We start from the raw sequence: 15,440 nt of genomic DNA, 5'->3' as shown, positions 1-15,440 counted from the left end.
TCTGAAAAATGGGCCTCTTAAAACAAAGAGATGGAGGCACCCAGATTCTCAGCCACTGCCCTGTTTGCCACAGTAATGCACTTGTACCCCTTTTGTGACCCCAAACTGTTTTTCCCCCTTAAACCAGTGAGGTTATTACCCAAGTCAGAAACATTGTGAATCCCCAGACCAGCTCTGCTATGGGGGCAGCTGGGGGCAGCCTGATTCAGTGTGATTTAAAAGGCAATACAGAGAGAGCTCTGTGACCTCTGCACAATAACCATTCCTTAACCAGTACATCTCAAGAGAGGATTTAAGAAAACACAAACAAACTGTGGTTGCAAAATCCCGCTTTCAGATATTTCAACAACATGAATCCACACGTAAGCTAGTGCTTGTCTTCCCACACCCACCATTGTTCTACCAGCACCCCTGGGAACCACAGGATCTTCTCCACAGTGCACTGCAATGACTTTTTGACAAAAGACCTTTGCCCAAAGTGTTGGCTGCCGGTGCACTTGTGGGGAAGTGACCGTAAGCACCAATTCTAGAAGGCACAGGTAAGATTATGCTCCTGTAGTTCACATGCTAGATATGGAACCAAGAAAGCTTGCACAATGCACTAATACATTATCACAGATTTAGATGGTAAATAATTATTTAAGTTTTCTTAAGAAACCAGAGTTCAGGGGAATAATCCCTTTAGAAAAGAATCTGGGGTTGTAAAGCCACAGAACAATTGCTTTTTTAGTAAACGTCCCAGAACTCTTCTCAGAACTGATTTAGGAACATATTTATCTATCCATTATCACATGGTCATTCTATCTGAGCTTAGATAAATATTCATAATTGAAATCACATCTGGACACAGTGAGATGTGGATTTAACCCAAAGCTATCACTGACCGTCAATGGCTTCTTGCACTCTCTCATCATTACAGAGGACCTTCATTTCCTGGATTAAAAATAAATAAATAAATCATCCCCTGAAGCCAAATTTGGTATAAGACAAGGTCAAATAATTTTTATACACTTACTGAAATATGGAAGTAATAAAATAATCCTGTAAAACAAGATAAACCTGGAAATAATAACATTAATTATTTTGCATTGGCTGTTATTCTCCCATGAGCCTACTCACAACTCATTGAGTTATACCTTCGGTGGTGTTTGTTTTCATGAGCTCAGGGTAATATTTTGCTTCATTGTTAGAGACTGAGCCTTCCAATGTGACAGATGAAAATGTGCTGAACTCAGTATAGATTGGCTTGAGACCCTGTATTTCAGCCTTAAAAGCTGCTGTTGTAGTTGAGAGTGAAAACATTAGCTGCTCTGATTTGCTGGCATTTCACACAACACAACCTCAGAATGTGAAATTCTAGCATTGCTAAAAGTCAGTAAGTCTCTGAAGCTAGGAACAGGGGAAGAATTACATTTATATGCATTTAAATAAGAAACTGCCTAATTCATTCTTCTTGAACCGATACACACATGTCATTTGAAATTCACACTTCTCCAAACTTTGTGATGCAGTTTTCTATCCAAAACAAGGAGTGCAAGAGTGGCTATACTAGGGGAAAGTGTGGAAAGCATGCACATGCTGGAATTGCTTTTTGAAAATTTCACAAATTGCTGTGGAAATGTGGCATGCTGAATTGAAAACTCGGAAAATGAGAAACCAAGAGAAACCAATATTGAACAGATTCATCCATCCCTACCAGGCTGAAAGAAAGTTGTCAAAATCCAGAATTTGGGTACTGAGATGAGGTCTGCTGTTGGAACTCGGGGATATTTGGTGGGTGCATGGGGAAAGCGCATAGTAAAATATGTATGTTCATCTAAGATGTTGATCTAAAAGAAGAAGAGAAGTTTCTGTGGGTATGGGTGTGTGTGTGTGTGTGTGTGTGTGTGTGTGAGAGAGAGAGAGAGAGAGAGAGAGAGAGAGAGAGAGAGAGAGAACCTTGATCTTTGTATTTCTGGCAACTGCCTGAAAGTAAAATAAAAGCTGAAAGTAGGATAATTGAAATAGCTAATTTTTAAACACTCTGGTTGATTGTCAAAGGTTCTCTGATTTGGTACTGAAGACCATATGCCATCTCCTGCCCCAACATGTCTTTGCTACTAAGGAACACAACTGGGATCCAGGGAAGCAAAATATGGCTTTGGGGAAATTGCTTTCTGACTTTGTGACCGGTGCATAAGTATGACTAGATACTGGTAAATATTTATGTAAAAATTCATGTAAACAAAGTGATGTAGTGAAGAGGCCAAAGTGACTTCCCAAAATGTCCATATGATAGTTGCAGCTATCAGTTATCATGTGATGAGTAAGAATAGGCAATCTCTTATCACTTTGCCTATTGCATAATGGTGGAAGCACACTGCAAGTGATAATTCTAGCATCTCAATAACCATTTCTCCTTAAAGCGAACATGTACATCTCCCTAAGTAAAAATTCGCTTTGTATATTTTGGTTTGCTCCATATGATTAAGATATCTTGCCTGTGCTTGTCCCACCTTGTATTTTACAATCTGAAACTTTCCCACGCTTGGGGTAGCCTCATGTTTGCACATACACTATCAAACAACAGTATTCTTTTCTAGTACAGCCGTACCTTGGTTCTCAAACAGAATGCATTCCAGGAGTCTGTTTGACTTCCAGAACTGTTTGAAAACCAAGACATGGCTTCCAATTGGCTGCAGGAGCGTCTTGCAGCCAATCAGAATCTGCACCAGATGTTCAGCTTCCGAAAATTGTTTGAAAACCGGAACACGCACTCTGGTTTTTGATTGTTTGGGAGCCGAAACGTATGAGTTCTGGGGCATTCAAGAACCAAGGTAGGACTGTACCAAAGTTTTCCATCACTGTTTTCTTAGCACTGCAAACTCAGAGCAAAGTAAGTTGAGCAGTGTAGACAGTACAGAAATGAAGCACTTTACTGTACAAGTTGTCATCAGAATAAGTTGCTACTTAATATCTCTTCCTCAGTGAGCTAGATTTGCAGTAGAAAAGTGGCGTGAGAAGAAAGTGGACAAGAAGTCCCTCTTCCCCTAATCTGTCACTTCAAATTGCAGGTTCAGCAATTTGTATAAGGAACAAAAAGAATCAAGAAACTACAAGTAGTATGTTGTTCTGCTTTAAGATGCCACAGACCTACTGCATGGCACATAAGCATATTTTGAGCTGCATGGTGGAGCAAAAGAGTAATCTTTTTCTATCTGATTTACTTACAACAAAAATCACAGTCCGCTTTGAGAAATTTATTTTGCTGCAAATAATTTATAGTTTAGGCAACCTCATCTGAAGTTCATTTCAGATATAACCTTTCCCCTAGAAAACACCCACACCCACACACACCCCTAGGAAAATGTATACTGACTTTTGGTTTTTCAATGTTACTGCTGATGTAACTGGATCCTTTTGGGTTAAGGTTGGTTTTAATTTACTCTATGCCTATCATCTGGTGAGAGGCCGTATTCTTGTTTACTTTTTCTCCCTGCTCCCCCCTCGCATTGCTTTCATTAAAGAACTTTCCCAACAAATGTAGTTGAAATGAAATGTTGGTAGTAGGTCCAAGTCTCTTAATTCCTGGTCAGTAAAACAATGGAATATTGTTCTGTGGTAGTAACTGAGAAGGAAAAGCGCAGACAAAAGCCAAATGGTGATTCTGAGAACTTGACCACAAGACAAATAGATATTCTTGACTCATAGACAGTTGTGGGGGATATTTAAAGTTGGGTTGGTTATTGATGGCTGCTATTTTAAAGGGGCGAGGAATCTTTTTCAGGACTCACTTTGGGTGTTCCCAGAGGCAAAAGTGGGCTGTAAAGTTTACCTTTGTACAACAGGTTAGTAGCCATACACCTCCACCTGTGTTTTCTCCATCCAGGGAAGTAAGCAGCATTGTCAGAGTTCAAGGACAGCCAGGGACAATCAATCAAGGGTGGTGTGAGGCAGGGCTAGCAAGGTGTGTGACTGGGGAGAGGTATGGCCTGCAGAGAGGTTTGGGGTGGGCACATTTGGCCCCCAGGATTGAGATCCTCCACTCCTGGTGCAATAGGCTAGTTCTCTCTCTCTCTCTCTCTCTCTCTCTCTCTCTCTCTCACACACACACACACACCCCTCTGTCTTCCATCTAGGTGAGCATTATCAGAGCTCAAGGACACATCACAACCTGGACTCAAGGTGAGTGCAAACATGGCCGGTAAAGGGTGTGGCCTAGGGAGAGATGGGTGGTTGTGGAGGGGATGCAGTGTGGGGACAATGCCATGGCTCAAATGGGGAGGCTTGAAGGGCTGCATCAGGCCTTCCCTAGGTCATACCCTGCCTTCTCAAGCCACACACTTCACCTGTCTTGCTCCAAGATCCCCTCAAGTGTTTTGGCCTGGCAGGAATGTGTCATTGGCCACCTTTGCTGGGCTGATGGTAGTTGTAGTTTAGCAACCCCTAGAGGTTCCCCACGGGGGACGTGGGTGGCGCTGTGGGTTAAACCACAGAGCCTAGGACTTGCTGATCAGAAGGTTGGCGGTTCAAATCCCCGCGACGGGTGAGCTCCCATTGCTCAGTCCCTGCTCCTGTCAACCTAGCAGTTTGAAAGCACATCAAAGTGCAAGTAGATAAATAGGTACCGCTCCAACAGGAAGGTAAATGGCGTTTCTGTGCGCTGCTCTGGTTCTCCAGAAACGGCTGAGTCATGCTGGCCACATGACCCGGAAGCTGTACACTGGCTCCCTTGGCCTATAGAGCGAGATGAGAACCGCAACCCCAGAGTTGGCCATGACTGGACCAAATGGTCAGCGGTCCCTTTACCTTTACCTAGAGGTTCCCCACACCTGATCTAGCCCAACTCCTGTCCTTATCCTTTCCCCATCAGGATTTTATTTTTATTTTTTTGCCGTTGTGGATTTATTCTTCTGGCCTAACACAAATGACACTTGTTCGGTCTGGGTTGTTTCTTGGATTATTTAGTTGATTCCATCATTGGTAGCACTCTAGTTGCCACCCCTTAAAGACCTTCTATGCTTCAGACCTTATGTTCTTAGACCCTACATCTAAGATCACAGAATAACATACAGTAGAAATCTAATTTACCTAACAATGCTCTCATTGAATCATATAGGATTTCCAGTTAGAGAGTTTCGATGTGTATCTTTGTGCTTATACTCTCTTCCTGAATCACAAAACCCTCAAAAACCTATACAACTTTTTTGCTTGCTTTTATCTTCCGTTGCACTTCCCCCCCCCATCCGCCTCTTTCTTCAGCTCCTGTAAAAAAATGTAGTAGTGAAGGGTTAAAGGCTAGTCTTTTCCCCCCTCCATCCATCACCAGGCATCTGTTTATAGTTATGTCTGAAACAGAAGAAATTTCTCTATAAGCAGGTCTGTGGCAGATACAAAATTGCTGAATGTTAGATTCTTTATCACTAGTTTAATCTTACATTGCATTGGTGTATTAAAACCATATGTGCTTCCTTATATATGCCAATTTACTGCATCCATCTAAGGTTTGTCTCATATTGTTCCTCAATTAAGTGCCTTTCCACATGATGGAAAACCCAACACACACATACACACACACTTTTCAGCGTTACTGCACCCCTTAAGAAGCTTCACAAGCAACAAAGCACCCCCTCCACTTCCCAAGAAATGGGGAGAGAAGAAAACTTGCAGGGGGGGGATTAGATTCAGTCTGCATTTAAAGTTGGATCTACCTAGTTCACATTTCCCAAAACAAGACACAAAACAAAACAAAGCCATCTTTTGAAATTTCTCTGAATTTTGCAATGCAGTTCTCCAGCTCAGTATTGTGTACAAAAATGAATATACACGGGGAAGTATGCGTAAAATGCATATTTTAGTGGCAGTGACATACAAAAAATATCTTTATATTAGAGGAAATTGACTTGCAAAAAAATTGTATATTAGCCAGCATTGCATTAAAAATCTGTATTTTAGGAGAAATGTATTTAAGAATGCTGGAGAGCTTCCATGAGGACTTCAAAAAGAATTCACAAACTGACAGAGAAATTGAACTTAAGATTGTGAAAATGAGAGAAACTGAAATTGACAGATTCTCTCAACTTTACGTTGCAGGAGGTGGTGAGGAGGGACAGCAGTGTCTCCTCTATGCCAGCATCTTGCCTAACATTTTCTCCCCAAGTTGGTCTCCTCCACAACTGGGCTGGCAATTCTGTAATAGCTGGGGACCAGAATTTGGGCTAGTGAGAGATATGTCTGTAGATGCTGTGGTTTTTTTGTCCTTGCCTACATTTGGCAGACTCTTCAGTATCAGTTGAATGGCGTGAACTTGACACCTCTTTCAATCCAAAAAGTATCCCTTTCCCCTTTGCCATCCCTCTTCCCATTCAAAATAGAGAAAGAATTAGTCTGTCTCTGATCTACCTCTTTCCCCTTCCAACTTGGCTGAACCTGATGTATGGGTTCCGATGTTCATCATTCTGTAAGTTGGTTTCCCAGGGCAGCTTCTCACAAAGAAAATAATAGACAAAAACACACCAAAAAGGGGCCTTGTTGAGGTGGCTGACACAGCTGCTTCCTATGTGGTTGTTCTTTATTTCAGTTTAGTTTGCATTGGGATATTTGTTTGCTTTTAAAAAGACTTTTGATCAAGTCCATTTATACGGTCTAATTCTACCCCAGTTCTTCTCCGAATGATGTCTAATGCTTAAATATATGGGAAACTGTTAGTTGCTAACTGAATTGGCCATTGCTGTCAAAATAACGTTGCCAATGTCCCTGTTGGTTTTGTAGATGGAGGACAGCTTGGTTATTAAGAGTCTGGGTTATGGTCTGCTTTGGCTGATTATTGCATTCGTAAACCACTTTTCTGCCAAGTCATGCAAGGCCATTTACATGATAAGGGGGGAAATCCTATGGCAAGATCTGCTGTGATGAGCAGTTCAGAATGCAACAGATCTCTGGCTCAGCCAGCTTATTCCAGGCTCAGGCAGACTCAGATGGTGTTAAGTCGCCAACCCTGTTCCAGCCAAAGATACGCTGGCGTAAAGTAAATAAAACATGGCAGCACATTCTATGGCTACATACAACTCCTATAGCTGGTGCCCTTGACTCTGTTTGCAAAGGTCTTTATCACTGGAGTACTTCAATAAATTCATTGAAACATTTCATTATTTTATTCTGTGGAAATAGATGGCCTTTTTTGGTATTTTCTGGACTTTGTCCAATAGTAAATAGTTTTATTGGAAGAACAAATCTCCTCTAAACTAGAGGTTGTTTTGACAACATAACTCAACAAGGACTTTAGGGCCAGGCTAGGTTTTCTGCCAAAACTTTTGCATTTATAGTTAAGACTCAGAGTCAGCGATAGTGTGTGAAAAGATTATTTTGCAGTGATTTGTGAACTAGACAGGCTAGGTGGAAGATAACTACTCCATCTGTACTGTGGCAAACCACAGGATGGTTGGGAAATCAAATCATGGAAGTGAAACTGGAGCTCTTATTGTTACTTGAGTTTTAACCTAGTGTGAAAAGTAAGACCACAATCAAGAATAAAAAGTGATGTGTGCATTGTATTCCTTTGTGTTAATAATAATAATAATAATAATAATAATAATAATAATAATAATAATTTATTTATACTCCTCCCATCTGGCTGGGTTTCCCCAGCCACTCTGGGTGGCTTCCAACAAAATATTAAAATTGCATTACGTGCCTATGATGAGTAAGTGTTGACAGATATCCAGTGAATTTTGACTCTGGTTTCATCATACTATGGATTTCAGTGGGATGACTCCTGAGCAGACCTAACGTTCTATGATAGAAGATAAATTGTTTGTGTTGACTGGCATGCCTATTCAATAACTTTGGTTACAAATCATTTAATCATAAGCTCTTTTTCCCCACAGAATATTTTTAAAAATTATTAACTATGGGTAAATGAGTTATCTTCCAGGCCCCAATAAATTCACTCATGAGCTCTGACTTCAGTAATGAGTGAACAGAAGAGCCAGCTTAGACCACTGTTGACTATGAAAGCCTGGGAACAATTATTCTGATAAATCAACACATCTCTATATCTGTAGAAAAAAGAGAAGGAAGAGGTCTTATTCCTGTCATTTTAGCAAGAGCTATACTTCTAAATTCTATACTACAGCATTCATCCAAATTCATGCAAAGACTTGGGGGGGGGTTGATCCTATTTACCCTGCTTAATTAATAAGAAAAACAATTGAAGGGCACTTTGTCCTTAATATTTATATAGTTTCAGTGATATACAAAGGGGCACGAATCAATGTATTTCTAGCAAATTGCACCAGTTCTTCCTTCTATGTTTCATGCCAGGTTCAATGCAATTATAACAGATTGTGCCATGTGTCATACACTCCAGGGCCTTAAATGTACTCTCAGGTAGTGATTGGTGAAAATCAGGTAGTGATTCTCATTGCCATTCCTGTCCTGCCTTTATCTTATCTTGGCCAGACATTTGTGCTGGATGATCCCAGAATAACGTTACCAGCTCTTCATATTGTGTAATGATAATGATCTTGATCAGTGAGCGTTCATTATGTTGCAGTCACATAATTATGCTCCATTTTTAACACTTATAAAATGCATTCAGCTTCCTCATGTTTGAGAAGATCATGCATTCCAGAAATTAGCCATGTATGGTGGAGAGCTGTCCATGGACATAGATGTTCTGGTCTAACCTTACATACCATTCACCAGGGACTCAGCTACATCGGCAAAGAAAAAGCACTTTATATGCATTGTTTATGCATTGTAACACTGTGACACCAGATGGCGCTGTGGAGTTCCATTTTTGCCAACCCGATTTATCATACAAAGTTTGCAAAGTGTTTAACTGAAACACTTCTTTGGTGTGTCTAGATCCAGCCCGAGTCTTATGAGCCTGAAAAACTACATTTCCCATGGTTCCTTGTCCTTGGAGCATTGCTGTTGTGGCATTCTAAGCACTGTAGAGAGAGGGAGAGAGCAACAAAGAGACAGAGGCCTATAATGAGAGAGCTTGCTGCCACAGTTGCTACCCTGGCCCTGACACCAGGTAAGTTTGGAAGAAGAGAAGGAAAAGGACTATCAGGATAGGGCTTCGGGGGTTTGTGGTAACACTGTGAATCACCTAATTTTCAACCTTTTTGAGTCCACGGCTCCCTTGACCAACTACATTCTTTCTGCGGCACCCTTGTGGGGCTCATGAACCCAGTTATGTCACCCCTTGCCTGCAGAGTTGTGCCGCCCTGGTCTCTAAGCTGCCGCCAGTGCCCCAAAGAGAGATGCTTCCTCACACTGCCCCACAGGGGCCTGGGAAGAGGATGCTTCCACTGAGTTGACCCATGACTTAGCTTGAGGGGCTGCCTGGACCTGGGCTCATGGTTTAGCTATCCCCAGATTAACCAAGAGCTGTAACCCAGGTTTGTATGTAGGGATGGGGATGAATGGACTGCACAGAATGAAATTAGAGGGAGGCTGGCTACAGAAAATTATCATTCTGCTCCAACTCCTGTTTTCCAAGCATGATTCATTAGTCACCCTTAAGAACTTGAAAAGGGGCAGGGAAGCTCACATCAAAAAACATTTGTGTGGATGAAATGGAAGCTATTACTCAAACCTAATTCACAAAGCAGCCGCCTATTTAATGAATAAAATATTAATAAATCCTAAGCCACCAATCATTAGGGAGGAAATGTGACATTATTTTTATACTTGTAGGGGGAAAGTGATGTTAAGAAGCATGGAACTGTATTAAAAAATGGATTTCTTGAACTCTAAAGGGGACACTGTTGAAAATGTGTTGAACTTTTAAAGCCTGAAATGGCTTGTGACCCAAATGTCTGAAGGAGAGCTTCTCTCAATGTCACAGTCTGCCTGTGCTCTGAGATCTTCCAAGAAGGCTCTTCTTTTCTGGGTACCACTTTCAAGAGGAGAATAGTTAAATGGTGACCAGAGGAGAGAGAGTGTTCCTTTTACAGAACGTATCTATCTTTCTATCCATTCAATTCCATTTATGAATTGCTTCCCATAAAATACCTCATAACAGTTTCACGATAAAAATTGCACAACCAACCAAAGCTGGTAAAAGACACTCCCAATCACTGGGCCCCAAGTGCCAGAGATGGAATGTTTTGCCTTAGTACAAGCTTGAATTCCTCTCATAGTTTTAATGGGGTTTTATAATACTGTATATATTATTATTATTATTATTATTATTATTATTATTATTATTATTATTTACACTACCCTGTGATCCCTTGGTAGGTAAACTAAAAGTATCCCTAATAAATCAATGTATGCCTTACTGCTTTAAAAGTTGCCTTGCATATTGGGCCTATGGAGATTTTGATCCGCACACAAAAATTATCTGAAAAGGGCATCTTAGGAAATGTGAAAGAACAATAGGGCATGCATTTTTTTTTTATTAATAAAATGCAACATAATAATAAACATATATTATGAGGACAAAATACAAATTGCCCACATATATATTGTATAATAAAATCTGTATCTGAGTTATAGATAAATAATATGATTAAGCGGGTTATCACATTTAGTGACTCCCCTAAAAGAAACCCAAACCAGGGGGAAAGAATGATAACTAATTGTGATGACTGCATAATACCTACAGCATAAGAGTCAACATGCCTCTGAATACCAACCACTAACCAGGCAACAACAGTAAAAGAGGGTTATTGCCCTGATGTCCTGCTTGCAGGCTTCCCAGAGGCATCTGATTAACCACTGTGGGAAATGTGACACGGAATTGGATAAGCCTTTGGTCTGATCTAGCAGGGCTGTTATTAACCATAAGAATGATTTATGTTATAATGATGTGGCTATAAAGTAGTGATAGAAGAGGGCACATCTTGGATGTATGAAGCCATTCTGTTCTGACTAATGAATTTGCCCATTATTTCTCATCTTGGAAAATAGTATGGTGGATAGCATGAATGGGTTGCTATAAGCATAAACTGCTATTGGTTTTACTCATTTTCCACTTATATTTTGCCGTTTCTCCAAGGAACTCAAGGCAGTGTCTTCCATCATCCTCATAATTTGATCCTCATAATAACCCATGTGAGATAGTGATTGGCCCAAGGTAATCCATACAGCCTTGTGGCTGAAAGGGGATTGGAACCCAGATCTTCCAGGTCCTTGTCTAGTACTCCCAACTCAGTGGCTCCCAAACCTTTCCCCTTATGGACCATTTAAAAATTACTAAAGATACTGATGATTTTTTTTTTACTATTGTAGCAATTGCAGTGTGCTGTGTTAGATGCTATACGATTTTGAACTGAATGCTCTAACCACTACAGAACACAGTTCCTTATGAATGTGCCAGAAGTTTGTGAAATCATAGTGCTCCACTCAAAACCAATTCAAATAATCGTGTTAACATCTACTATACAGCGGGGTATTTTCTGCAGTTATTAAAAATTACCCAGTCTGCAATACTACAGATAAATTCTTTTAGACACATGAGCAGAATAGTCATTTTCCACTTAACACTCATTTTATCATGTTGACCTTACCTCTGCAAGCTTTCATATTTTTGAAAGTTTTCAATTGTGTTGGGGGAGATAATAAATTTCACAATTCTTCCCATATTCCAAGCACGTGTGTGTGTGTGTGTGTGTGTGTGTGTGTGTACACATCCATACTGTCCCATGGCATATTCTCCCACCCGCCTCTGATTTTTTTCAATGTTGTCTGGATTGCTCAATCATCCTTCCCAGGCTTCAAGGCTTTCTTTGTGCTTCCTTGTGGTCAGGACCTTTGGCATTCCCGAAGCTCTCCCTGACCCGATTCTGCTTTGGGCTGCATCCGGTGTGGGCTACACAAACAAAAGTTCACTTCAGCGTCAATCGAGGGAAACAAGTGCCTGAACACAAAGCAAGAGAAGTCAAGCAAATACCTTCCCAGGGCTCTCAGTTCAATCATCACAGCCGAACTCAACAAGGGAGCCCAGAGAAAGAGTTAGGAGGGGAAAGAAGAGACCTGCTTTTCTTTCATGTAAAAAAGAAAAAAGCGAGCCCAACTTACTTTATATTTTCAAGGCAACAGAACGTCAAGGAAAGTTGTGTTGCCTAAGGCTGCAATGCAGCAAGGGGATTTAAATGTAACCTCGGTGTACAGAAACAGGAAGTCCCTTAATTCATTCAATATTTCATTAGAAATCTCTTAATGCTGGTCTTATTCCTAAAGGTAAACATCTCGGAGGCTCTTCAGAGCTTGTATTTCATTATTTAATAATCTGTTCTCAGTAATACGACTCCCCAGGTTGGAACTTGCAGCCATGTCTGTCCGCATGCTGGAAATATTAGCAAACCAGGAATTGTTAAATAATTAAGTTGTTGGTGCCTGTAAGTGTTAGGGCAGGAATCACTCAACATTTCATATTATTCCAAACAGTCAGGGAAGGATGCTGCTGCAGAAAAAGAACAATAAATATCACAGACTAAGTCTTGTCAAAGGGTTTGTGTGGAGTGTTTAAAAAAATAAATAAAAATTAAGTGGCAGATTAGTCTTACACTGCCTCATAGGAATGGGGCAGAAATCTGATTCAGCTCATATTAAAAAGCAAACCTACTTAATTTGCACTTTCTGAAACAATACACAAACCGAAACACAGCCATCCTTTTAAATTTGCACATCTCTGAATTTTGCGATGCAGTTCCCAGCCATGAAATGTGTACAAAACCATGGCTTCATATTCTGGCTTGTTCTGGAGTCATTAATAATAGTTTCCTGGTTTGGACAAAACAGGAAACTGGACTGAATGGGATATTTCTTGGTTTGGTTTGCTCGTGTGAATGGAGAAGAGAAGAAAAGTTGCATGTATGGTCAAAAGACCTGCTCATATCTTGGCTTTTCAAGCCAATATGATCAACTGAATGTGATCATGGTGTTGCCCTCCACATTCCAGACATGTGGTGTGCTTCAACATGCATTGATTCATAGACCAAGTGTGGGGAACCTCAGGATTAGGGGCCAATGGTGACCTTCTAAGCCTCTCAATTTGGCCCTTGGGACCTTCCCCTGGTCACACCTCCTTCCCAGCCAGACCCCATATTGGCCCTGCATCACAATAACCTTGGGTACTTTTGCCTGGTGTTATGTACTGAGTTGAATAGGATCTAAAATGCAGCAGTCTGATTGGTCCTAGAACAATGCAGCAGTATGACTGGTCCGCAGGAGCCACCCAATCCAGCTCCAGGTGGAAGTGAATCCGTAACCTGATTGGCCTACAGGAGAATCCCGGAATTAGCCAATCACATGCTGCCCATTGTGTAAATAATGTATATAAAGCAGATATTTTGGGGAAACTTTCATTCCTCACTACTATGAGCTGAATAAAGAGCATGAAATCCACAATTGACTCCAAGTATATGTCACCTGGCAAGGTTGCATCTTACTTCCCTGGATGGAGCATGCAGAGGCGTGTGTGTGTATGTGTGTGTGTGTGTTGAAACTAGCCTACTGTATGAAGGTAAACTTGACATTCATTGCTCCACCCGCTTTTGTCCCTGGCCCCACCCACCACTGGCATCTAAACCCTGGAAGCTTGGCCAGAAGGAAATGTCCTAAAGCTGAGGAAACTACCCCACTTCTATTGCAGATCTGCAAGGCTGACAGTGATCTGAATGTCTGTGCCATTGACATGGAGGGAACCTCTATATGTATATCGGACCTCAGCATTTTATTATGTTGCATCCCACTCACCCTGCATATGGTGTTCCTATCAGAATGCCTGTTGCAACACACACACAGAGTGAAAACAATCAATGAACAAAGAACATTCCTGCAGTGACCATTTTTGGTCAAGAAATGTGTGTGGTCACTCTGGGGCTGCTCTCTGTGCTCCTTCGAGGAATTCAGCAGTTTCCATTGGCAATGAAAAGAACCGCTGCAACAGCTGCAGAGGCAGATCCAGAAGTCCTTTAATTTAAAGTCTGTGGGCATAGACACCCAATCAAATTTGCCAGCAAGGGCTTGAGAAAGAACAAGACGTACAGAGACAGGTACTCATAAAGGACATTCTTCATTGGAACTAATAGGCAAATTAGCCAATTCCTCTTTTAAAGTTGTATGGTACAATTGCCTCGAGACATCATTTAAATCCGTTATGGCTTTTCTCATGTTGCAACAATTTCAATTGTTCTTTGAGGGTGGGGAAGGGTTGGGGGGGGAGCCTGTTTCGGGTGCTTATAAGAATCTACTCAATAGTTATACAAACTTTGCTGGGCATCATTAAAAGTAGAAACTAATGCAACATGCCAGGCTCTGGACTATTATAAATCAGTTGGCACCAGCATTCTTGACATTAAATCCCTTTTCTTCTCTCTGACTCCAGTTACTAATTATACTGTACCAATAATAGGGGGAGGAAATCCATCATTAACTTTCAGTATTGAAAAATATTCCAACAGCGGCTCTGCTGTACAATATTTGTTGTATAATATTCCAAGAAAGCGTGTGTCTAATATGCCCCACTGTTTTGAAATTAAACCAGAAGATTAAACCACAAAGGCCATTTTATTCTACAGTAGGATGAATAGGCTGCAATTTGATTGTATTGCAACAAAAGTCCATCACTAGCCACATTTCTCAACTGGATGTGGCTGTTAGGCATGAGAGGGAAGCTGCCATTGACACCTTTGGGTGGTGCAATTTTGGAGCTAAATTTAAAAAGTAAAACAGGTATGCGAGGGCAAGTATAGCTTTCAGCATTTAGCATAACACAAAACATTTAACATCACATGTAGGTTGTTTCAAATAGCCACAATATAGGTGAACTGAAAATAACAGTAGGTCACTACTAATATATAATTATCCAGGTCTTCTTTTACCCTACATAAAATCCTAAACAGGTTTAGAAATTTCTGTATCAGCTCACCTTTCTTAATATTAAGTTGCCTCTCATTCTTTCTTAACACATGTCACTTTTTGCAGAAGGGCCTGAGATTCTTGTTCATTTCAATTCTTGCTTTATTTTCTGAATCTATATAGCTGTCCCATAATATAAGTTCTCTGGGTAGCTCACCATATAGATAAAATTAAGATACAGCGTAATACGATGCAAAGTATTATTGTACAAGCAAACAGAATGGAAGCAACTTGAAAGGCTTTTGAATTTAACAACAGTGCATCAGTAACATGATTTCATTTCCTGGAAGTCAAAAAGCCTATTTGGGGATTTAAGTGGCATGCAAATGAAGTTGTTGTAGTTGCTGTTGTTGTTTGTTTGTGATGGCAGTTTCCAGCCCATGGGGTTGTATAGTGGAGGGTCTGGGTCAGTTGTTCTGCTACTTAGGAAACTGGCTTAAGCTGGAAACTTGCTATGAAAATAAGATTCTACAAGAACTTTGTAGAAAAGAAAAAGTATTAAGAAATGTGAATATAGAACACTTTAAAACAGGCTGTGAAAACTGCTGGTTGGTTTCCTGGAAAACAACTGCAAACATCTC

At 40.7% G+C, this 15,440-nt stretch overlaps 1 long non-coding RNA gene across 1 annotated transcript in view; it reads left to right on the top strand.

Annotated features, from left to right (window-relative positions):
* Positions 1-13,868: 13,868 nt before the first annotated feature.
* Positions 13,869-15,440, top strand: part of LOC309540715 — a 36,404-nt gene continuing 34,832 nt past the window's right edge. The window contains exon 1 of the long non-coding RNA XR_014223421.1: positions 13,869-13,994. This is a non-coding gene — a long non-coding RNA (uncharacterized lncRNA). The remainder of the gene's footprint in view (positions 13,995-15,440) is intronic.

The sequence above is a fragment of the Podarcis vaucheri genome, assembly GCF_965113315.1.
Source record: "Podarcis vaucheri genome assembly, chromosome: 9".
Taxonomy (NCBI): domain Eukaryota; kingdom Metazoa; phylum Chordata; class Lepidosauria; order Squamata; family Lacertidae; genus Podarcis; species Podarcis vaucheri.
The sequence above is the reverse complement of the archived record's forward strand: the minus strand, read 5'-3'. Positions and strand labels throughout refer to the sequence as shown.